At 41.5% G+C, this 23,528-nt stretch overlaps 1 long non-coding RNA gene across 3 annotated transcripts in view; it reads left to right on the top strand.

The window, feature by feature from the left end:
- LOC115030072 (uncharacterized) overlaps positions 1 to 23,528 on the top strand; it is a 112,003-nt gene that overhangs the window by 59,061 nt on the left and 29,414 nt on the right. For 2 of the 3 annotated variants that reach the window (XR_015047204.1, XR_003835671.2), the window contains exons 2-3: positions 10,759 to 10,854; positions 21,915 to 22,040. This is a non-coding gene — a long non-coding RNA (uncharacterized LOC115030072). Of the gene's footprint in view, positions 1 to 7,180; positions 7,306 to 8,288; positions 8,418 to 10,758; positions 10,855 to 20,222; positions 20,485 to 21,914; positions 22,041 to 23,528 lie in introns of those variants that run through there. The other variant, XR_015047203.1, reaches the window with a different exon arrangement.

The following is a 23,528-nucleotide window of genomic DNA, read 5'->3' as shown; positions in this document are numbered from 1 at the left end:
GTTGCCTGACACCCGCCAGCTACCCACGACCCCCGCCGCAGGATTTTGGGACTGCTGGTGAGTGGAACACAGCTTCTGCTCCAGTCCAATCACGCGGGACCTGAGACTGCTCTGGTTGGGGAGAGAGAAATCCGGCCCACACAGGGCCACAAGCCTCTTCCGGTCAGAAAAGCACCTGAGCAGCTGGGGCGCAGGGTCTGCTGACACTCGCCAACTGCCCACAACACCCGCCACAGGATCTTAAGACTTCTGGTGAGGGGAGCACAGCTTCTGCTCCAATCCAATTGCGCGGGACCTGAGACTGCATTAGTTAGGGAAGCAGAAACCAGCCTGAGTAGGGCCACAGGCCTCACCCGGCCGGATCAGCGCCAGGGTAGCGGGAGCGCAGGGTTGCCTGACACCCGCCAGCTACCCACGACCCCCGCCGCAGGATTTTGGGACTGCTGGTGAGTGGAACACAGCTTCTGCTCCAATCTTTAAATAGTGACAACGATAACAACTAACCCCAGAGATTACCAGATGGCGAAAGGTAAACGTAATAATCTTACTAACAGAAACCAAGACCAGTCACCATCATCAGAACCCAGCACCCCCACTTCACCCAGTCCAGGGCACCCCAACACACCGGAAAAGCTAGACACGGATTTAAAAGCATATCTCCTGATGATGATAGAGGACTTCAAGAAGGACGTTAATAACACACTTAAAGAAATGCAGGAGAACACTGCTAAAAAGGAAGAAGACAATAAAGAGAAAGCACAAAAATCCCTTAAAGAATTGCAGGAGAACACTGCTAAAGAGTTACAAATCCTTAAAGAAAAACATGATAACATAATCAAACAGGTAGAAGTCCTTACAGAAAAACAGGAAAACACATCCAAACAGATGATGGAAATGAACAAAACCATACTAGACCTAAAAAGGGAAGTAGACACAATAAAGAAAACCCAAAATGAGGCAACACTGGAGATAGAAACCCTAGGAAAGAAATCTGGAACCATAGATGCAAGCATCAGCAACAGAATACAAGAGATGGAAGAGAGAATCTCAGGTGCAGAAGATTCCATAGAGAACATCGGCACAACAATCAAGGAAAATGGAAAATGCAAAAAGATCCTAACTCAAAACATCCAAGAAATACAGGACATAATGAGAAGACCAAACCTACGGATAATAGGAGTGGATGAGAATGAAGATTTTCAACTCAAAGGACCAGCAAACATCTTCAACAAAATTATAGAAGAAAACTTCCCAAATCTAAAGAAAGAGATGCCCATGAACATACAAGAAGCCTACAGAACTCCAAATAGACTGGATCAGAAAAGAAATACCTCCCGACACATAATAATCAGAGCAACAAATGCTCTAAATAAAGATAGAATACTAAAAGCAGTAAGAGAAAAAGGCCAAGTAACATATAAAGGCAAGCCTATCAGAATTACACCAGATTTTTCACCAGAGACTATGAAAGCCAGAAGATCCTGGACAGATGTTATACAGACACTAAAAGAACACAAACTCCAGCCCAGGCTACTATACCCAGCCAAACTCTCAATTAACATAGATGGAGAAACCAAAGTATTCCACGACAAAACCAAATTCACACATTATCTCTCCACGAATCCAGCCCTTCAAAGGATAATAACAGAAAAAAACCAATACAAGGACAGGAACCACGCCCTAGAATCAACAAGAAGGTAATCCCTCAACAAACCTAAAAGAAGACAGCCACAAGAACAAAATGCCAACTTTAACATCAAAAATAACAGGAAACACCAATTTCTTTTCCTTAATATCTCTTAATATCAATGGACTCAACTCCCCGATAAAAAGACATAGACTAACAAACTGGCTACACAAACAAGACCCAACATTTTGCTGCTTACAGGAAACTCATCTCAGAGAAAAGGATAGACACTACCTCAGAATGAAAGGCTGGAAAACAATTCTCCAAGCAAATGGCATGAAGAAACAAGCTGGAGTAGCCATTCTAATATCTGATAAGATTGACTTCCAACCCAAAGTCATTAAAAAAGACAGGGAGGGACACTTCATACTCATCAAAGGTAAAATCCTCCAAGAGGAACTATCAATCCTGAATATCTATGCTCCAAATACAAAGGCAGCCACATTCATTAAAGAAACTTTAGTAAATCTCAAAGCACACATTGCACCTCATACAATAATAGTGGGAGACTTCAACACACCACTTTCACCAATGGACAGATCATGGAAACAGAAACTAAACAGGGACACAGTGAAACTAAGAGAAATTATGAATCAAATGGATCTGGCAGATATCTACAGAACATTCTATCCTAAAACAAAAGGATATACCTTCTTCTCAGCACCTCATGGTACCTTCTCCAAAATTGACCACATAATTGGTCACAAAACAGGCCTCAACAGATATAAAAATATTGAAATTGTCCCATGCATCCTATCAGATCACCATGGACTAAGGCTGATCTTCAATAACAAAATAAATAATAGAAAGCCAACCTTCACATGGAAACTGAACAACACTCTTCTCAATGATACCTTGGTCAAGGAAGGAATAAAGAAAGAAATTAAGGACTTTTTAGAGTTCAATGAAAATGAAGCCACAACATACCCAAACTTATGGGACGCAATGAAAGCATTTTTAAGAGGAAAACTCATAGCTCTGAGTGCCTCCAAAAGGAAACAGGAGAGAGCACACATTAGCAGCTTGACAACACACCTAAAAGCACTAGAACAAAAGGAAGCAAATTCACCCAAGAGGAGTAGACGGCAGGAAATAATCAAACTCAGGGGTGAAATCAACCAAGTGGAAACAAGAAAAACTATTCAAAGAATCAACCAATCAAGGAGCTGGTTCTTTGAGAAAATCAACAAGATAGATAAACCCTTAGCCAGACTCACTAGAGGGCGCAGGGAAAGCATCCTAATTAACAAAATCAGAAATGAAAAAGGAGACATAACAACAGATCCTGAAGACATCCAAAACACCATCAGATCCTTCTACCAAAGGCTATACTCAACAAAACTGGAGAACCTGGATGAAATGGACAAGTTCCTAGACAGATATCAGGTACCAAAGTTGAATCAAGATCAGGTTAATGATCTAAACAGCCCTATATCCCCCAAAGAAATAGAAGCAGTCATTAATAGTCTCCCAACTAAAAAAAGCCCAGGACCAGATGGGTTTAGTGCAGAGTTCTATCAGACCTTCAAAGAAGATCTAATCCCAGTTCTTCACAAACTATTCCACAAAATAGAAACAGAAGGTACTCTACCCAACTCATTCTATGAAGCCACAATTACTCTGATACCTAAACCACAAAAAGACCCAACAAAGATAGAAAACTTCAGACCAATATCCCTTATGAATATTGATGCAAAAATCCTCAATAAAGTTCTTGCTAACCGAATCCAAGAACACATCAAAACAATCATCCATCCTGACCAAGTAGGTTTCATCCCAGGGATGCAGGGATGGTTCAATATACGGAAATCCATCAACGTAATCCAGTATATAAACAATCTCAAAGATAAAAACCACATGGTCATCTCCTTAGATGCGGAAAAAGCATTTGACAAGATCCAACACCCATTCATGATAAAAGTCTTGGAAAGATCAGGAATTCAAGGCCCATACCTAAACATGATAAAAGCAATCTACAGCAAACCAGTAGCCAACATCAAAGTAAATGGTGAGAAGCTTGAAGCAATCCCTCTAAAATCAGGGACTAGACAAGGCTGTCCACTTTCTCCATACCTATTCAACATTGTACTTGAAGTCCTAGCCAGAGCAATTCGACAACAAAAGGAGATCAAAGGGATACAAATTGGAAAAGAGGAAGTCAAAATATCACTTTTTGCAGATGATATGATAGTATATATAAGTGACCCTAAAAATTCCACCAGAGAACTCCTAAGCCTGATAAACAGCTTCGGTGAAGTAGCTGGATATAAAATTAACTCAAACAAATCAATGGCCTTTCTCTACACAAAGAATAAACAGGCTGAGAAAGAAATTAGGGAAACAACACCCTTCTCAATAGTCACAAATAATATAAAATATCTTGGCGTGACTCTAACTAAGGAAGTGAAAGATCTGTATAATAAAAACTTCAAGTCTCTGAAGAAAGAAATTATAGAAGATCTCAGAAGATGGAAAGATCTCCCATGCTCATGGATTGGCAGGATCAACATTGTAAAAATGGCTATCTTGCCAAAAGCAATCTACAGATTCAATGCAATCCCCATCAAAATTCCAAATCAATTCTTCAACGAATTAGAAAGAGCAATCTGCAAATTCATCTGGAATAACAAAAAACCTAGGATAGCAAAAACTCTTCCCAAGGATAAAAGAACCTCTGGTGGAATCACCATGCCGGACCTAAAGCTTTACTACAGAGCAATTGTGATAAAAACTGCATGGTACTGGTATAGTGACAGACAAATAGACCAATGGAATAGAATTGAAGACCCAGAAATGAACCCACACACCTATGGTCACTTGATCTTCGACAAGGGAGCTAAAAACATCCAGTGGAAGAAAGACAGCATTTTCAACAAATGGTGCTGGCACAACTGGTTGTTAACATGTAGAAGAATGCGAATCGATCCATTCCTATCTCCTTGTACTAAGGTCAAGTCTAAGTGGATCAAGGAACTTCACATAAAACCAGAGACACTGAAACTTATAGAGGAGAAAGTGGGGAAAAGCCTTGAAGATACGGGCACAGGGGAAAAATTCCTGAATAGAACAGTAATGGCTTGTGCTGTAAGATCGAGAATTGACAAGTGGGACCTCATGAAACTACAAAGCTTCTGCAAGGCTAAAGACACCATCAATAAGACAAAAAAACCACCAACAGATTGGGAAAGGATCTTCACCTATCCTAAGTCAGATAAGGGACTAATATCCAATATATATAAAGAACTCAAGAAGGTGGACTCCAGAAAGTCAAATAACCCCATTAAAAAATGGGGCTCAGAACTGAACAAAGAATTCTCACCTGAGGAATACCGAATGGCAGAGAAGCACCTGAAAAAATGTTCAACATCCTTAATCATCAGGGAAATGCAAATCAAAACAACCCTGAGATTCCACCTCACACCAGTCAGAATGGCTAAGATCAAAAATTCAGGTGACAGCAGATGCTGGCGAGGATGTGGAGAAAGAGGAACACTCCTCCATTGTTGGTGGGATTGCAAGCTTGTACAACCACTCTGGAAATCAGTCTGGCGGTTCCTCAGAAAATTGGACATAGTACTACCGGAGGATCCAGCAATACCTCTCCTGGGCATATATCCAGAAGATGTCCCAACCGGTAAAAAGGACACATGCTCCACTATGTTCATAGCAGCCCTATTTATAATAGCCAGAAGCTGGAAAGAACCCAGATGTCCCTCAACAGAGGAATGGATACAGAAATTATGGTACATTTACACAATGGAGTACTACTCAGCTATTAAAAAGAATGAATTTATGAAATTCCTAGCCAAATGGATGGACCTGGAGGGCATCATCTTGAGTGAAGTAACACAATCACAAAAGAACTCACACAATATGTATTCATTGATAAGTGGATATTAGCCCAAAACTTAGGATACCCAAGATATAAGATACAATTTGCTAAACGCATGAAACTCAAGAAGAATGAAGACCAAAGTGTGGACACTGTGCCCCTTCTTAGAATTGGGAACAAAACACCCAGGGAAGGAGCTACAGAGACAAAGTTCGTAGCTGTGATGAAAGGAAGGACCATTTAGAGACTGCCGTATCCAGGGATCCGTCCCATAATCAGCTTCTAAACGCTGACACCATTGCATACACTAGCAAGATTTTGCTGAAAGGACCCAAATATAGCTGTCTCTTGTGAGACGATGCCGGGGCCTAGCAAACACAGGAGTGGATGTTCACAGTCAGCTATTGGATGTATCACAGGGCTCCCAATGGAGAAGCTAGAGAAAGTACCCAAGGAGCTAAAGGGATCTGCAACCCTATTGTTGGAACAACATGATGTACTAACCGGAACCCTGGAGCTCTTGTCTCTAGCTGCATATGTATCGAAAGATGGCCTAGCCGGCCATCAATGGAAAGAGAGGCCCATTGGACTTGCAAACTTTATATGCCCCAATATAGGGGAATGCCAGGGCCAAAAGAATGGGAATGGGTGGGTAGGGAAGTGGGGGGCGCTATGGGGGACTTTTGGGATAGTATTGGAAATGTAATTGAGGAAATTATGTAATAAAAAAAAAAAATAAAATAAAATGAGATAGCTTTAAAAAAAAAAAAATATCAGAGCTTACATATCTAGGCTACCAGCTGAGGGGAGGAAAAAAAAAACTGTCTCAGAGTAGGATTGTTGCCATCCTTCAGATTCCAACTCCAAAGACTAAAGACAGGTTCAAGTTTTCTAAGGTACAGCTGGATATTTCTGCCTGTAGTGATGCTGAGATAGACCAGCAAACCTGTGTGACACTAGCCCATAATCTCAACTGAGACTAAACTCAGGAGGTTTAACCTAAACATTGGGGGCATGAAAATGTCCTGTGACATACCTGTCCAAACAGTTGTACCCTGTGGCCACTGGTCAGCCCATCTGTCTAAGATCTGTTGTGGCTACAGCTAGTCTAATGAAAGAAAGCAAACAAGTCAACTCTGGGGTCAGGATCATTTACTTCCAGGACCCCATGACAGAATAGGTGCTGTGTGCTAAGGAGGACTAGAATCCTGACTGTTTCATGACTGTGTGACACAGTACCATTCCTCCTCCTGGCCCACCCTCAAGTAGGGTTGAGAGATCCACCTCTATCAGTTCAGCCACCCTCTTGCGTGATGATACAGTTGCATATCCATGACTGTCAGGAGAAGAAAGATGAAACCAGGTATCTGGGAGCTTCAGTAGTTACTATAATGAAATCTGTTTGGGCCCAAGCCAGGTACTTCTCCACAGAGAGCAGAAGTGATAGATCTGGCCCAGGCTGTCAGATGTAGAGAAGGAAAGTCCACCACAAAATACACAGTCTGTCAGCCCACATGGTTTTACTACCAGGCATGTCCACAGTATGATCTATATAGAAAGAGGACTTCTCACTGCTGGGACAAAGGCCATTAAAAATTCTTGGCCCTCCTAGAGGCTATTTGGCTTCACTACAAACTTCTCTCCTCCATTGCCAGGCTGCTGACCTGGCTGCCTGACAAACAGTCCTCAGACCAGCGGGACCTATTGATATTCTGATGACATTTCACAAACATGGTACTGCCTGAGACTCCATGGTGAAGAAGAAATGGACAGCTCAAACCCTAAGGTTGGTGGAGGACAGCAGAGGGAAGGATCATTTCCCCAGAAGCAACTAACTGACAGGACTCTGGGACCTGAAGTTCACCAGGCTTCTCATCCAGGGTCCACAAAACTTTCTGAGTTTCCCAGACCAAGGTGTGTTACACCTAGGCTGCACAGCCTAGTGAAGTATAACTCAGCTAGATGCCAGTTTTGTGCAAAAGTAAATTCAAAACAGAGAGCCCTTTCCCAAGAAACCGTCAGAATGAGAGAAAGATACCCCGATGAATTCTGGGAAAACTCACTTTACCAAGATCAAGCGTTTTCTGAGAGAATAAAAGTATTTGCTAGCTTTTAATAGATACCTTTTTTTTCTGGATGGAAAGAAGTATTCCCCTACTAGGCCTGAAAATGCTCACATTGTAGCTAAGAAGCTCCTCCAGGACCTGGTGTCCTGATTTGGCCTCCCACTAGCAATGAAGTCTGACAATGGCCCAGCTTTCATAGTGAAAACCTCTCAATTAATAGCTAAGGCTTCAGACATAGATTGAAACTTTCATTGTTCTTATAGACCTCAGAGTTTTGGCCAGGTAAGAAGAATAAATAGGACATTTAAAAAGAAAAAAACTAACAAAATTCTCATTAGAGTCCAGAGAAGGATGGGTAGGCCTCCTTCCTTTGCTTTGCTTTGAGCTTACTGTATCTTGTACAGGAAAGGATTTATCCCCTTAAAGATTATGCTTGCAAGACACCCCCCCACACACACACTGCTTCCCAGGCTCAGAGACCAGCAGTTGGCAGAACTCTAACCATTCCTTTTTCAAGTCACCATAGACCCCCAGTCCTCCAATACAGGCTATTCATTAGAGTATCTGAGAGATCCAGCTGGCCTCTGAGTTCAGCACAGCTTCCCCATGTTTGAGTCCATTAATACTGTTTGGTGCATTCAGACAGTAACCAAAACAGCACGGAAACCAACTTGGGAAGGTACCTATAAGTGATTCTCTCCAGTCCCAAGGCTATGAAGACAGCTGGCATTACAGCATGGATCCTGATCACACCCAGGCCAAGAAATTGGAAAGCCACAGATGATGCTGGCCAAATGGAATGTCTCTGGACTGTGGACCCACTGAAATTAAGGTGCCATTGGCCCCAGGGCCCTTCCACTTTCTGCCCCTCTTACTTTTTCCAACCAGTATATTGGGTATGAATACAGGATCATGGTCTAACTCCTTCCACCCTCAGGCCTGGACTGGAAACTGGGGAAGATAGACACAAGGAACACGTTAGCTACTGCGACCCCTACTTGCTGATGCCCACTTTAAATGCCTGGTTGTATGGAGAGAAAAAAAAATAGATAAGAGGATTTGTGTTTTAAGTGAGGAGTACAATGTTGCTGAGTGCCTTGCCTATGGATTCCCTAGTTGTCAGAAACAAGGAAGTTTCCATTGCAGCAATTAGGTTTAGAACTGAAGCTTCCTAAAATTTTCCTTTCAAAGAGTCTGGCCTTCAGGACAGAGAAAAAAACCTGGGAATCAGACTCTATGCCACAGGAAATTACCCTGGAGATAAGAGTCAATCATTCCCAGCCAGCAATCAGCCAGGATTGCTGCTTATGCCTAAACATTCAGCCCCACTCTACACAGGGACAGTAACAAATTTTTCTGCAACTACAAGAAAAATTAATTTCAACATGGGGGTTTAAACAGTGCAGGGTTGTTTTCTGGGTCCCAAAGTCTGATGTTGGCCATGGATCTCTTGAGTTCTTAGGTTAGGTTCACCCAGAGATGAGGCCAAGTTGGGATCTTACCTGAGACTCAAACATTGGCTTCCAAACCTCTCACAGGATGGACAGAAGTCAGTTTCTTCTTTAGAAGGCCATTATGAAGTTCCTCACTCCAATCTTAGTGTTTCTTAGATCCGAGACTAATCCTACCACTGTACCCCCCTTTTTGGCTGCTCTCAGAGATAATTACATAAAAGACATTCATGGAGATAAATAATGTATTGTCACACAATCCAAATGTTATGCTAGCACAACCTGTGATTGTGAAATCAAATGCTGTCATAACCACAGTGTACACTATACTCCAAACTCCAAGTCTGCTCCATGATGGTGTCTCTATGTCTCTCATGGTCGACTCAGTGGTGGAAAACCCTACCTTCTTTTCTTCCCAAAGCTCATGGAGCCTCTTTACTCTGTCAGTGCAGGGATCAGCCTTGCCCAGTCTGTTAAGGATGTGTTCCCAGGTCTCTCCACTCCAACATTGTTTGCCCTTGGACACTGAAACATCCTGATTTACATTTAAAAAAATAGTTCCCCTTTTGTAATTTAGTAATTTGTAACTTAAGCTGCTTCATGGTGTTTTACTTTTCAAAATCATTCTCTTTTGTAATAATGGAATGGTATTTTGTGGTATTTTGAAAACTGAAGCCTTTAGTTCCATGTTCTTTTTTTAATTTTTTCCTTTGGTAGCTACACTAAAAAAATCTTATTTTCCTTGAATAAAAATAGTTTTAACTCTTTCTTTTTGTTGTGGACAATTTTAGTTATCAACTTGACTACCTATGGAATCAAGTATAATCCAACCAGCTGAGTAAGCTGGAAAAGGGTTTTTCTTGATTGGATCATTTGAGGTGAGAAGGTCCTCTCTAATTCTGGAAAATTTGAACTCAGGACACCCACCCTCAATCTGGGACACACCTTCTGGTGGTAGTCCTCATCAAAGGACATAGAAGAAGGAAGAGTTTACTTTTTGCCTATTTGCCCTTTTCAGATTATTATTATTATTATTGTAAATTTATAGCTCACTTAAAATACTCTTAGTGAAATTAAAACTTTATCATTGTTGAGGCATGCTGTTAAAATAGTATTTAAAAATGATAACATGAATTTTAGGTAGCAGTATCCATATAAATCAACAGTAGAGCAATTTACCCCTAAAGAAGAAGAAAAAAAGTGGAGTAAAGATTTATAAAATAACAATAAATTATCAGACCACCAAAAGGTCATTCTTTTAAAATACAAATAAAACAACTGACTTCTAACCATTAAAGTGACTTGGTAGAAATAAATTACCAATCCTGGACTTATGAGTATTTAGAATTATTGAGCTTCTCTTGGGGAATCTTGTGGAAGAGTGTGAGGAGAGGAGGACTGAGGGATCTAGATGGGTCAAGAGCACCACAAGATGACCTACAGAGTCAACTAACTTGGACCCTTGGGGCCTCACAGAGACTTAAGCACCAACCAAAGAACATACAGAAGTTGGATCTAGCCCCCTACCCCACATTTGTAGCAGATGTGCATCTTGTTCTTCTTATGAGTCTTTCACATGTGATGGATGAGTTTCCAAAGCAAGATTAACAAAGTATGTCATTTCATCACTTCTGTTCCCTTTCTTTACTTCATCCTTCTGGGATTTCTTACTTACCTCAACATTGGTGATTTTGAACAGCTTTCATTTTTTCCTCTTGGCAGTGCTTAGATTGTACAACATGGCATCGTCCTCCAGGCTGCAACCATGAGTTTTCCCAGTCAAGTTGTACAGATGTCTGATCATGTTAAGCAAAATGAGTAAGTCTCACCTCTACTTATGCCTTTTATCTCACACACTTCAAAGAAACTTTGACCTGAGCATTGAGATAATGTATTTCTGAGACACATGAGTGGGACAAGCCTGTGGGTCTCTGTGCAGGTGATGACTAGTATTAAAAAGGTTAAAATAAATATAAATAATGTGTTATTTAAAAATATTTATTTATTTACACTCCATATTTTATTCCCACCCCCTTGTCCACCCTCTGACTGTTCCACACCCCATACCTCCTCCCTGTACCCCTGTCTCTACAAGGATGTCCCCATCCCCCACCCCACCTGACCTCTAAACTCCTTGGGACCTACAGTCTCTTGAGGGTTAGGTGCATCTTCTCTGATTGAACCCAGACGCAGCAGTCCTCTGCTATATATGTGTCAGTAGCCTCATATCAGCTGGTATATGCTATCTGTTTGGTGGTCCAGTGTTTGAGAGATCCTGGGCATCCAGGTTAATTGAGACTGCTGGTCCTCCTACAGGGTCACCCTCCTCCTCAGCTTCTTACAGCATTCCCTAATTCAACCACAGGGGTCTGCAGCTTCTGTCCAATGGTTGGGTGCAAATATCTGCATCTGACTCTTTCAGCTGCTTGTTGAGTCTTCTGGATGGCAGTCATAATAGCCCCCTTTAATATATATATATATATATATATATATATATATATATATATATATACTTCAGATTTTATTCCCCACCCCGGTTCACACCTCCTCTGCACCCTGTCTCTATGTGGATATCACCACCCACCCCCACCTGACCTTTAAACTCCCTGGGGCCTCCAGTCTCTTAAGGGTTAGGTGCATCATTTCTGAATGAACATAGACCTGGCAGTTCTCTACTATATGTGCGTTGGGGGACTCATATCAGCTGGTGTATACTGCCTGGTTGGTGGTCCATTGTTTGAGAGATCTCAGGGGACCATATTTATTGAGATTGCTGGTCCTCTCTTTTGATGAGTGCTCCATAGCCTCAGTAATAGTGTCAGGCCTTGGGACCTCCCCTTGACCTGGATCCCACTTTTGGCCGGTCACTGGACCTTCTTTTTCTCAGGCGCATCTCCATTTCCATCCCTATAATTCTTTCAGACAGGAACAATTATGGGACAGAGGTATGACTGTGGGATGACAACCCCCTCCCTCACTTGATGGCCTGTCTTCCTATTGGAGGTGGGCTCTGTAAGTTCCCTCTCCTTACTGCCAGCCATTTTATCTAAGGTCCCTCCCTTTGAGACCTGAGATTCTCTACCTGCCAGCTCTCTGATGCATTCTGGGGAGTCCCCCCAATCGCCTATCCCCCACGCCCACCCCCAAGGTTACCTGTTTCAATTCTTTCTGCTGGCTATCAGGCCTTTAGTCCTTTTCCCTTCCCAATACCAGATCAGATTCCCCTCTTCCCCACCCCCTGTCCACTTTCCCTCCCAGGTCCCTCCCTACCTCCCCACTTGTTATTGCTTTCTTCTCTCTCCCAAGTGGAACTGAGGCATCCTCACTTGGGCACTTCAGCTTGTTGAGCTTTTTTAGTTCTGTGGACTGTATCTTGGGTATTCTGTACTTTTAAAAAAAAATAATATTCACTTTTTAGTGAGTACATACCATGCATGTCCTTTTGGGTCTGAGTTACTTCACTCAGGATGATATTTTCTAGTTCTAATCCATTTGCCTGCAAAACTCAGGACGTCCTCATTCTTTTTTTTTTTTTTTTTGATTTTTAATATTTTTATTACATATTTTCCTCAATTACATTTCCAATGCTATCCCAAAAGTCCCCCATAGCGCCCCCCACTTCCCTACCCACCCATTCCCATTCTTTTGGCCCTGGCATTCCCCTATATTGGGGCATATAAAGTTTGCAAGTCCAATGGGCCTCTCTTTCCATTGATGGCCGACTAGGCCATCTTTCGATACATATGCAGCTAGAGACAAGAGCTCCGGGGTTCTGGTTAGTACATCATGTTGTTCCAACAATAGGGTTGCAGATCCCTTTAGCTCCTTGGGTACTTTCTCTAGCTTCTCCATTGGGAGCCCTGTGATACATCCAATAGCTGACTGTGAACATCCACTCCTGTATTTGCTAGGCCCCAGCATCGTCTCACAAGAGACAGCTAAATTTGGGTCCTTTCAGCAAAATCTTGCTAGTGTATGCAATGGTGTCAGCGTTTAGAAGCTGATTATGGGATGGATCCCTGGATACGGCAGTCTCTAAATGGTCCATCCTTTCATCACAGCTACAAACTTTGTCTCTGTAACTCCTTCCCTGGGTGTTTTGTTCCCAATTCTAAGAAGGTGCACAGTGTCCACACTTTGGTCTTCATTCTTCTTGAGTTTCATGCGTTTAGCAAATTGTATCTTATATCTTGGGTATCCTAAGTTTTGGGCTAATATCCACTTATCAATGAATACATATTGTGTGAGTTCTTTTGTGATTGTGTTACTTCACTCAAGATGATGCCCTCCAGGTCCATCCATTTGGCTAGGAATTTCATAAATTCATTCTTTTTAATAGCTGAGTAGTACTCCATTGTGTAAATGTACCATAATTTCTGTATCCATTCCTCTGTTGAGGGACATCTGGGTTCTTTCCAGCTTCTGGCTATTATAAATAGGGCTGCTATGAACATAGTGGAGCATGTGTCCTTTTTACCGGTTGGGACATCTTCTGGATATATGCCCAGGAGAGGTATTGCTGGATCCTCCGGTAGTACTATGTCCAATTTTCTGAGGAACCGCCAGACTGATTTCCAGAGTGGTTGTACAAGCTTGCAATCCCACCAACAATGGAGGAGTGTTCCTCTTTCTCCACATCCTCGCCAGCATCTGCTGTCACCTGAATTTTTGATCTTAGCCATTCTGACTGGTGTGAGGTGGAATCTCAGGGTTGTTTTGATTTGCATTTCCCTGATGATTAAGGATGTTGAACATTTTTTCAGGTGCTTCTCTGCCATTCGGTATTCCTCAGGTGAGAATTCTTTGTTCAGTTCTGAGCCCCATTTTTTAATGGGGTTATTTGACTTTCTGGAGTCCACCTTCTTGAGTTCTTTATATATATTGGATATTAGTCCCTTATCTGATTTAGGATAGGTGAAGATCCTTTCCCAATCTGTTGGTGGTTTTTTTGTCTTATTGATGGTGTCTTTAGCCTTGCAGAAGCTTTGTAGTTTCATGAGGTCCCACTTGTCAAGTCTCGATCTTACAGCACAAGCCATTACTGTTCTATTCAGGAATTTTTCCCCTGTGCCCATATCTTCAAGGCTTTTCCCCACTTTCTCCTCTATAAGTTTCAGTGTCTCTGGTTTTATGTGAATTTCCTTGATCCACTTAGACTTGACCTTAGTACAAGGAGATAGGAATGGATCGATTCGCATTCTTCTACATGTTAACAACCAGTTGTGCCAGCACCATTTGTTGAAAATGCTGTCTTTCTTCCACTGGATGTTTTTAGCTCCCTTGTCGAAGATCAAGTGACCATAGGTGTGTGGGTTCATTTCTGGGTCTTCAATTCTATTCCATTGGTCTATTTGTCTGTCACTATACCAGTACCATGCAGTTTTTATCACAATTGCTCTGTAGTAGAGCTTTAGGTCCGGCATGGTGATTCCACCAGAGGTTCTTTTATCCTTGAGAAGAGTTTTTGCTATCCTAGGTTTTTTGTTATTCCAGATGAATTTGCAGATTGCACTTTCTAATTCGTTGAAGAATTGATTTGGAATTTTGATGGGGATTGCATTGAATCTGTAGATTGCTTTTGGCAAGATAGCCATTTTTACAATGTTGATCCTGCCAATCCATGAGCATGGGAGATCTTTCCATCTTCTGAGATCTTCTCTAATTTCTTTCTTCAGAGACTTGAAGTTTTTATTATACAGATCTTTCACTTCCTTAGTTAGAGTCACGCCAAGATATTTTATATTATTTGTGACTATTGAGAAGGGTGTTGTTTCCCTAATTTCTTTCTCAGCCTGTTTATTCTTTGTGTAGAGAAAGGCCATTGATTTGTTTGAGTTAATTTTATATCCAGCTACTTCACCGAAGCTGTTTATCAGGCTTAGGAGTTCTCTGGTGGAATTTTTAGGGTCACTTATATATACTATCATATCATCTGCAAAAAGTGATATTTTGACTTCATCTTTTCCAATTTGTATCACTTTGATCTCCTTTTGTTGTCGAATTGCTCTGGCTAGGACTTCAATTACAATGTTGAATAGGTATGGAGAAAGTGGACAGCCTTGTCTAGTCCCTGATTTTAGAGGGATTGCTTCAAGCTTCTCACCATTTACTTTGATGTTGGCTACTGGTTTGCTGTAGATTGCTTTTATCATGTTTAGGTATGGGCCTTGAATTCCTGATGTTTCCAAGACTTTTATCATGAATGGGTGTTGGATCTTGTCAAATGCTTTTTCCGCATCTAACGAGATGACCATGTGGTTTTTGTCTTTGAGTTTGTTTATATACTGGATTACGTTGATGGATTTCCGTATATTGAACCATCCCTGCATCCCTGGGATGAAACGTACTTGGTCAGGATGGATGATTGTTTTGATGTGTTCTTGGATTCGGTTAGCAAGAACTTTATTGAGGATTTTTGCATCAATATTCATAAGGGATATTGGTCTGAAGTTTTCTATCTTTGTTGGGTCTTTTTGTGGTTTAGGTATCAGAGTAATTGTGGCTTCATAGAATGAGTTGGGTAGAGTACCTTCTGTTTCTATTTTGTGGAATAGTTTGTGAAGAACTGGGATTAGATCTTCTTTGAAGGTCTGATAGAACTCTGCACTAAACCCATCTGGTGTTGGGCTTTTTTTAGTTGGGAGACTATTAATGACTGCTTCTATTTCTTTGGGGGATATAGGGCTGTTTAGATCATTAACCTGATCTTGATTCAACTTTGGTACCTGGTATCTGTCTAGGAACTTCTCCATTTCATCCAGGTTCTCCAGTTTTGTTGAGTATAGCCTTTGGTAGAAGGATCTGATGGTGTTTTGGATGTCTTCAGGATCTGTTGTTACGTCTCCTTTTTCATTTCTGATTTTGTTAATTAGGATGTTTTCCCTGTGCCCTCTAGTGAGTCTGGCTAAGGGTTTATCTATCTTGTTGATTTTCTCAAAGAACCAGCTCCTTGATTGGTTGATTCTTTGAATAGTTTTTCTTGTTTCCACTTGGTTGATTTCGCCCCTGAGTTTGATTATTTCCTGCCGTCTACTCCTCTTGGGTGAATTTGCTTCCTTTTGTTCTAGTGCTTTTAGGTGTGTTGTCAAGCTGCTAATGTGTGCTCTCTCTAGTTTCCTTTTGGAGGCACTCAGAGCTATGAGTTTTCCTCTTAGAAATGCTTTCATTGCGTCCCATAAGTTTGGGTATGTGGTGGCTTCATTTTCATTGAACTCTAAAAAGTCCTTAATTTCTTTCTTTATTCCTTCCTTGACCAAGGTATCATTGAGAAGAGTGTTGTTCAGTTTCCACGTGAAGGTTGGCTTTCTATTATTTATTTTGTTATTGAAGATCAGCCTTAGTCCATGGTGATCTGATAGGATGCATGGGACAATTTCAATATTTTTGTATCTGTTGAGGCCTGCTTTGTGACCAATTATGTGGTCAATTTTGGAGAAGGTACCATGAGGTGCTGAGAAGAAGGTATATCCTTTTGTTTTAGGATAGAATGTTCTGTAGATATCTGCCAGATCCATTTGATTCATAATTTCTCTTAGTTTCACTGTGTCCCTGTTTAGTTTCTGTTTCCATGATCTGTCCATTGGTGAAAGTGGTGTGTTGAAGTCTCCCACTATTATTGTATGAGGTGCAATGTGTGCTTTGAGATTTACTAAGGTTTCTTTAATGAATGTGGCTGCCTTTGTATTTGGAGCATAGATATTCAGGATTGATAGTTCCTCTTGGAGGATTTTACCTTTGATGAGTATGAAGTGTCCCTCCCTGTCTTTTTTAATGACTTTGGGTTGGAAGTCAATCTTATCAGATATTAGAATGGCTACTCCAGCTTGTTTCTTCATGCCATTTGCTTGGAAAATTGTTTTCCAGCCTTTCATTCTGAGGTAGTGTCTATCCTTTTCTCTGAGATGAGTTTCCTGTAAACAGCAAAATGTTGGGTCTTGTTTGTGTAGCCAGTTTATTAGTCTATGTCTTTTTATCGGGGAGTTGAGTCCATTGATATTAAGAGATATTAAGGAAAAGTAATTGTTGTTTCTTGTTATTTTTGTTGTTAAAGTTGGCATTTTGTTCTTGTGGCTGTCTTCTTTTAGGTTTGTTGAGGGATTACCTTCTTGTTGTTTCTAGGGCGTGGTTCCTGTCCTTGTATTGGTTTTGTTCTGTTATTATCCTTTGAAGGGCTGGATTCGTGGAGAGATAATGTGTGAATTTGGTTTTGTCGTGGAATACTTTGGTTTCTCCATCTATGTTAATTGAGAGTTTGGCTGGGTATAGTAGCCTGGGCTGGAATTTGTGTTCTTTTAGTGTCTGTATAACATCCTTCCAGGATCTTCTGGCTTTCATAGTCTCTGGTGAAAAATCTGGTGTAATTCTGATAGGCTTGCCTTTATATGTTACTTGGCCTTTTTCTCTTACTGCTTTTAGTATTCTATCTTTATTTAGAGCATTTGTTGTTCTGATTATTATGTGTCGGGAGGAATTTCTTTTCTGGTCCAGTCTATTTGGAGTTCTGTAGGCTTCTTGTATGTTCATGGGCATCTCTTTCTTTAGATTTGGGAAGTTTTCTTCTATAATTTTGTTGAAGATGTTTGCTGGTCCTTTGAGTTGAAAATCTTCATTCTCATCCACTCCTATTATCCGTAGGTTTGGTCTTCTCATTGTGTCCTGGATTTCTTGGATGTTTTGAGTTAGGATCTTTTTGCATTTTACATTTTCCTTGATTGTTGTGCCGATGTTCTCTATGGAATCTTCTGCACCTGAGATTCTCTCTTCCATCTCTTGTATTCTGTTGCTGATGCTTGTATCTATGGTTCCAGATTTCTTTCCTAGGGTTTCTATCTCCAGTGTTGCCTCATTTTGGGTTTTCTTTATTGTGTCTACTTCCCTTTTTAGGTCTAGTATGGTTTTGTTCATTTCCATCATCTGTTTGGATGTGTTTTCCTGTTTTTCTGTAAGGACTTCTACCTGTTTGATTATGTTATCCTGTTTTTCTTTAAGGATTTGTAACTCTTTAGCAGTGTTCTCCTGCAATTCTTTAAGGGATTTTTGTGCTTCCTCTTTATTGTCTTCTGCCTGTTTAGCAGTGTTCTCTTGCATTTTTTTAAGTGTGTTATTAAAGTCCTTCTTGAAGTCCTCTATCATCATCAGGAGATATGCTTTTAAATCCGTGTCTAGCTTTTCCGGTGTGTTGGGGTGCCCTGGATTGGGCGAAGTGGGGGTGCTGGGTTCTGATGATGGTGAGTGGTCTTGGTTTCTGTTAGTAAGATTATTACGTTTACCTTTCGCCATCTGGTAATCTCTGGGGTTAGTTGTTATCGTTGTCACTGTTTAAAGATTGGAGCAGAAGCTGTGTTCCACTCACCAGCAGTCCCAAAATCCTGCGGCGGGGGTCGTGGGTAGCTGGCGGGTGTCAGGCAACCCTGCGCTCCCGCTACCCTGGCGCTGATCTGGCCGGATGAGGCCTGTGGCCCTACTCAGGCCGGTTTCTGCTTCCCTAACTAATGCAGTCTCAGGTCCCGCGCAATTGGATTGGAGCAGAAGCTGTGCTCCACTCACCAGAAGTCTTAAGATCCTGTGGCGGGTGTTGTGGGTAGCTGGCGAGTGTCAGCCGACCCTGCGCCCCAGCTGCCCCGGTGCTTTTCTGACCGGAAGAGGGTTGTGGCCCTATGTAGGCCGGATTTCTCTCTCCCCAGCCAGAGCAGTCTCAGGTCCCGCGTGATTGGACTGGAGCAGAAGCTGTGTTCCACTCCCCAGCAGTCCCAAAATCCTGCGGCGTGGGTCGTGGGTAGCTGGCGGGTGTCAGGCAACCCTGCGCTCCCGCTACCCCGGTGCTGATCCGGCCGGATGAGGCCTGTGGCCCTACCGACGTCCTCATTCTTAATAGCTGAGTAGTATTCCATAGTGTAAATGAACCACATTTTCTGTATCCATGCTTCCATTGTGGGACATTTGGGTTGTTTCCAGCTTCTGGCTATCACATAGTGGTAGGTAGCTTTATGTGCTTGTGGTTCTCTCCTTTTGGCTTTGTTTTTAGATGCTTAATATCTTGTCTTTTCTTTGGTGTAGATACCTTCCTTGTGTTGGAGTTTTCCTTCTAGGATCCTCTGTAGGGCTCGTTGGTAGATAGATACTGTTTGAATTTGGCTTTGTCCTGGAATATTTTGGTTTCTCCATCTATGTTGATTGAGCATTTTGCTAGGTATTGTAGCCTGGGCTGGCATTTTTGTTCTCTTAGAGTCTGCATGACCTCTGACCAGGCTCTTCTTACTTTCATAGTCTCTGTTAAGAAGTCTGGTGTGATTCTACTAGGTCTACCTTTGTATGTTACTTGGCCCCGTTCCCTTGCAGCTTTTAACATTCTTTCTTTGTTCTGTGCATTTACTGTTTTGATTATTATGTGACAAGAGGATTTCTTTTTCTGGTCCCATTTACTTGGTGTTCTATAGGCTTCTTATACCTTTATGGCCATCTCTTTCTTAGGTTGGGAAAGTTTTCTTCTACAATTTTGTTGAAGACATTTTCAGGTCCTTTGTTCTTCTCTATTCCAATTATTCTTAGATTTGGTCTTTTCATTGTGTCCTAAATTTCCTAGATATTTTGGGTTAGGAGGTTTTTTTTTTTTTTATGTTTTGAAGTTTCTTTGACAGTTGTGTCAATCTTTTTCATTATATCTTCTATACCTGAGATTCTCTCTTCTATCTCTTGTATTCTGTTGGTGATACTTACATCTGTAATTCCTGACCTCTTTCCTAGGTTTTCCTTTTCCAGGTTTGCCTCCATTCATGTTTTCTTTATCGTTTCTACTTCTTCTTTTAGGTATTGGACAGCTTTATTCAATTTCTTTGTCTGTTTGATTGTGTTTTCCTGTATTTCTCTAAGGGATCTATGTGTTTCCTCTTTAAGGGCTTCTACCTGTTTACCTGTATTTTCCTGTATTTCATTCAGTGAGTTATTTATATACTCCTTAAAGGACTCTACTATCTTCATGAGATAGGATTTTAGGTCAGCTTCCTCAGGTGTGCTGGCATATTAATGGCTTGCTGTGGTGAAAGAACTGGGTTCTGCTGATGCCCATGTATATAGGCTTCTGTTGCTTATGGTCTTGTGCTTGCATCTCACCATCTGGTTATCCTGCTGTTTGCTGGTCTGGGTGACTCTGTCTGAAGTCTGCCTCTTTTGTCCCTTGGTTGCTTCAGGTCTCCTGGTAGGCCTGTGGCCCTGGCTGTAGAAGACCACCTGTGGAACCTTCCAACTGAGGGCTCTTCAGAGTGACAGAGAAGCTGCTGATCTGTTGCCCTGGCTGTAGTAGATCTCCTGGGAGGCCTTCAGACTGTTAGATCTTCAGAGGAGCAGTCAAGCTGTTGTCCTGTGTGAAGATGTTCTCCACGGGGACCTATGGACTGTGGTTTCTGTTCCCCCATGTGCAGCAGCACTCCTGGGAGGCTTTCAGTCTGTTGGGTCAGTTGCCCTGCATGCCACAGAGCCTCCAGAAGGTCTTTAGACTGTGGTGTCTTTTGTCCAGTTGCCCTGTATACAGAGGAACTCCTGGGATGCCTTCAATCTGTGGTGTCTTCAGGGGAACAGACAAGCTGGTGATCAGTTGCCCAGCTGCTCTGAGTGCAGCAGATCTTCTGGGATGGCTCAGGATATGGTGTCTTCAGGGGACCAGATGAGATAGCAGTCTGCCCCCAGCAGAAAGGACAGGGCAGAGGAGAGTGGTATTTGGTGGGCAGGGGTTTTGGTGGGTGATGGATCCCAAGTCCACTGGCCTCCCAATGGGAGCTCTAGGACTTGGGGAGCTGGGTCTTACCAACTGCTCTGAGTGCAGAGAATCCTCTAGGATTTGCTGAATCATGATATGGTGTTTTCAGGGGAGCAGACCAGCTAGCAATCTACCCCAGCAGAAAGAACTAGGCAGAAGGGCAATAATTTGTTCTTATTGTTAAGAGTCTTTCTGATGGGCTTTTCCCCTGTACATAAGCAAAAATGGTGAGAGATGGGCTGATTCGATTCCTGAATTCAAAGCTAGTTTACTCTGCCTGCTGTTCTAGTTGCTTTGTGGAAAAAAAAAAAAAGAACACTATCAAGCAGCCAACTGAACCCCCCTTATAATACTGCTGCCCATTTTGAGAAGGCTTGGTTGTGGCCTGGCCAGCAACTGTTTCAAGTAGCTTTTGAGGACTTTGCCAGAAACCTTTTGCTTCATGTTTACTTGCTAAATATGGACTGTTGTAAACTGGTGCAAAAGAGACAATGGATGCTTGGTGTGAATGTAATCCTTTGTTGACTTGAAGGCTACTGTGATTGGTATAAACACTCCTTGTATAGCTACAGAAGCAGGTTGTTCAGCTCACTTAGTGAGCCAGCCAGGAGGCACCCTTCTGTACTGCCTCCCCTGGTTTGCAATGTCAGGCAAGGACAGCTTTTATAGAGTGGAATTGTGCTAGCTATTTTTGGTATTCATCATTAGTACAGTTGGCAATAGGAGGAAGAAGTGGACATGACATTGATAGCCACAGAAGAATCACCATGACACAAAAAGAAGGAACTAGGGAATGGGAAGAGACCTAGGGATACAGAATAGAAGACTTTAAATAGCCAAGGACTGAATGTGTTCCAAAAAGTTTCTTACAATAAAGCAAGTGCAAAGGGTCTCAGTTAACACTGGCCAGTATGAAGAGCTAGTGAATCCTGAAACCTAGACTCAGAAGCCACAATGCTATTCACTGTCAAGGGCTGACAAGTCCTGAGTTCCTAGACTACACAGGAGCTGTAACACTTGTAGGGAAAGCATCGTAGAATCTTAAGGACACAGAAGAGCTGGAAAACCATAGTGGACCATCTGCAGCTGCTCTTGTCTGTCTGCTTTTTCTGCTTTGTATTGACAGGTGACAAGGAATATAAACTCTGCCAGAGACCTGCTACTCTTCCTCTACCAATGATTGCCACCCCAGTAAAACAAAGGACCTCAACAGAGGATGGTTAACACTTCCATCATAATGTGAACAAAATTGGCAAGTGAAAGAATACATTTACATTTGCATTCTTCCTATATTTCTTCCTTCATTTAGTGATTTGTCTTCCTATCTTTCTAAAAATGTTTCCATAGCAGAATTTTTAAAGATCTATATTTCATTGTCATATATACATACACACACACACACACACACACACACACACACACACATGTGAGTAAAGTTGTTTGTGAAGTCTAGAAGAGGGTATCAGATCCCCTGGAGTGATATGTAGTTAAAGGTTTCTGTGAACCATCTGATATGGGTGCTGGGATCTGAACTCTGGTCCTCTGAAAGAGCAGAATATGCAAGTAACTCTAGCCCTCTGTAGTAGATTATCAAGATTAAGCATACTCCAATAAATATTTTCGAGTTTGTTTGGCTTGTTTGCATTTGCAGGTGTCTTGATTGATCCTGTCCTTCTAGAAGTATGTTTAAGCAGATATGAAATTAATAGTTAAGAATTTCTTTATTTTGTCATGCAGAAATGCATAATATATCCTTTGAGAGTACATGGTTTCCAACAAAAACACATTGCTATTCAGTTTGGTACAGTATTCTATTGGTATGCATGATGAATAATGACATATAGTCAAATTATCATTTTTCTGTCTAAAAGTTTTATATATTTCATTTCAGAAGTTTATGATGATCTTAGCATGTATCTCTTTTGATTTATCTATCAAAATATCATTCCACTTCTCGATTATCTGTATGTCTTGTATAAATTTGAGATATTTCAATTAATGACTCTCTCAAATATTCCATTTTACTTTCTTTCCCTCTCTTTCTGGAACTTAGAAGAGACATGTTATCTCCTATGAAACCCCTTCTATCTGTTTTATCTCTATTTTTCAAATTGAGCATTTCTATTCATCTTATGCAAACTCTGTCTTCTATCATGCTCATTCTACCAAGTTTTTACTTATTTCAATTAATATTAATTTTTCAGTTTTATAGTTTCATTTTGGTCTGCCAATATTGCCCAGTGGATAGGGAAACTTGCTGCCAAGCCTGATGAGCTAGGATCCATCTCCAGGACCCACATGCCAGGACCCACATGTTGAGAACCAATTCCTGAAAGATGTACTCTGACCTCTACAGGTATACTGTCACTTATACACACACACACACACACACCAACTAAATAAAGGTTAAAATGTTTAGCTTAGTCCTTTTTAATGAATTCCATTTATTTTATTTATTTTTACTCTAATTTTTTTAAAGATTTATTTATTTTTATTTTATGTATATGAATGTTTTGCCTGTATATATGTCTGTGCACCACATGCATGTCTTGTGCTCATAAAGGGGACTGGGTGGGGTTAAGAGTGGGAATGGTAACAGGAAGGATCAGGTGTGAGGAGGATAGAAGGAGAGGGAGTTGGGAGAGGCAACTGATTTGACAGGGGTATCTCTGAGATGAGCTAGAAACCTAGGGCAATGGAAACTCCTAAGTATCAGTGAAGGTGGCCCTACCTGAGACTC

Source organism: Mus caroli, unplaced genomic scaffold (assembly GCF_978045245.1).
Source record: "Mus caroli unplaced genomic scaffold, Mus_caroli_1 scaffold_5, whole genome shotgun sequence".
Lineage (NCBI taxonomy): Eukaryota > Metazoa > Chordata > Mammalia > Rodentia > Muridae > Mus > Mus caroli.
This window is presented reverse-complemented; position numbering and strand designations above follow the sequence as displayed.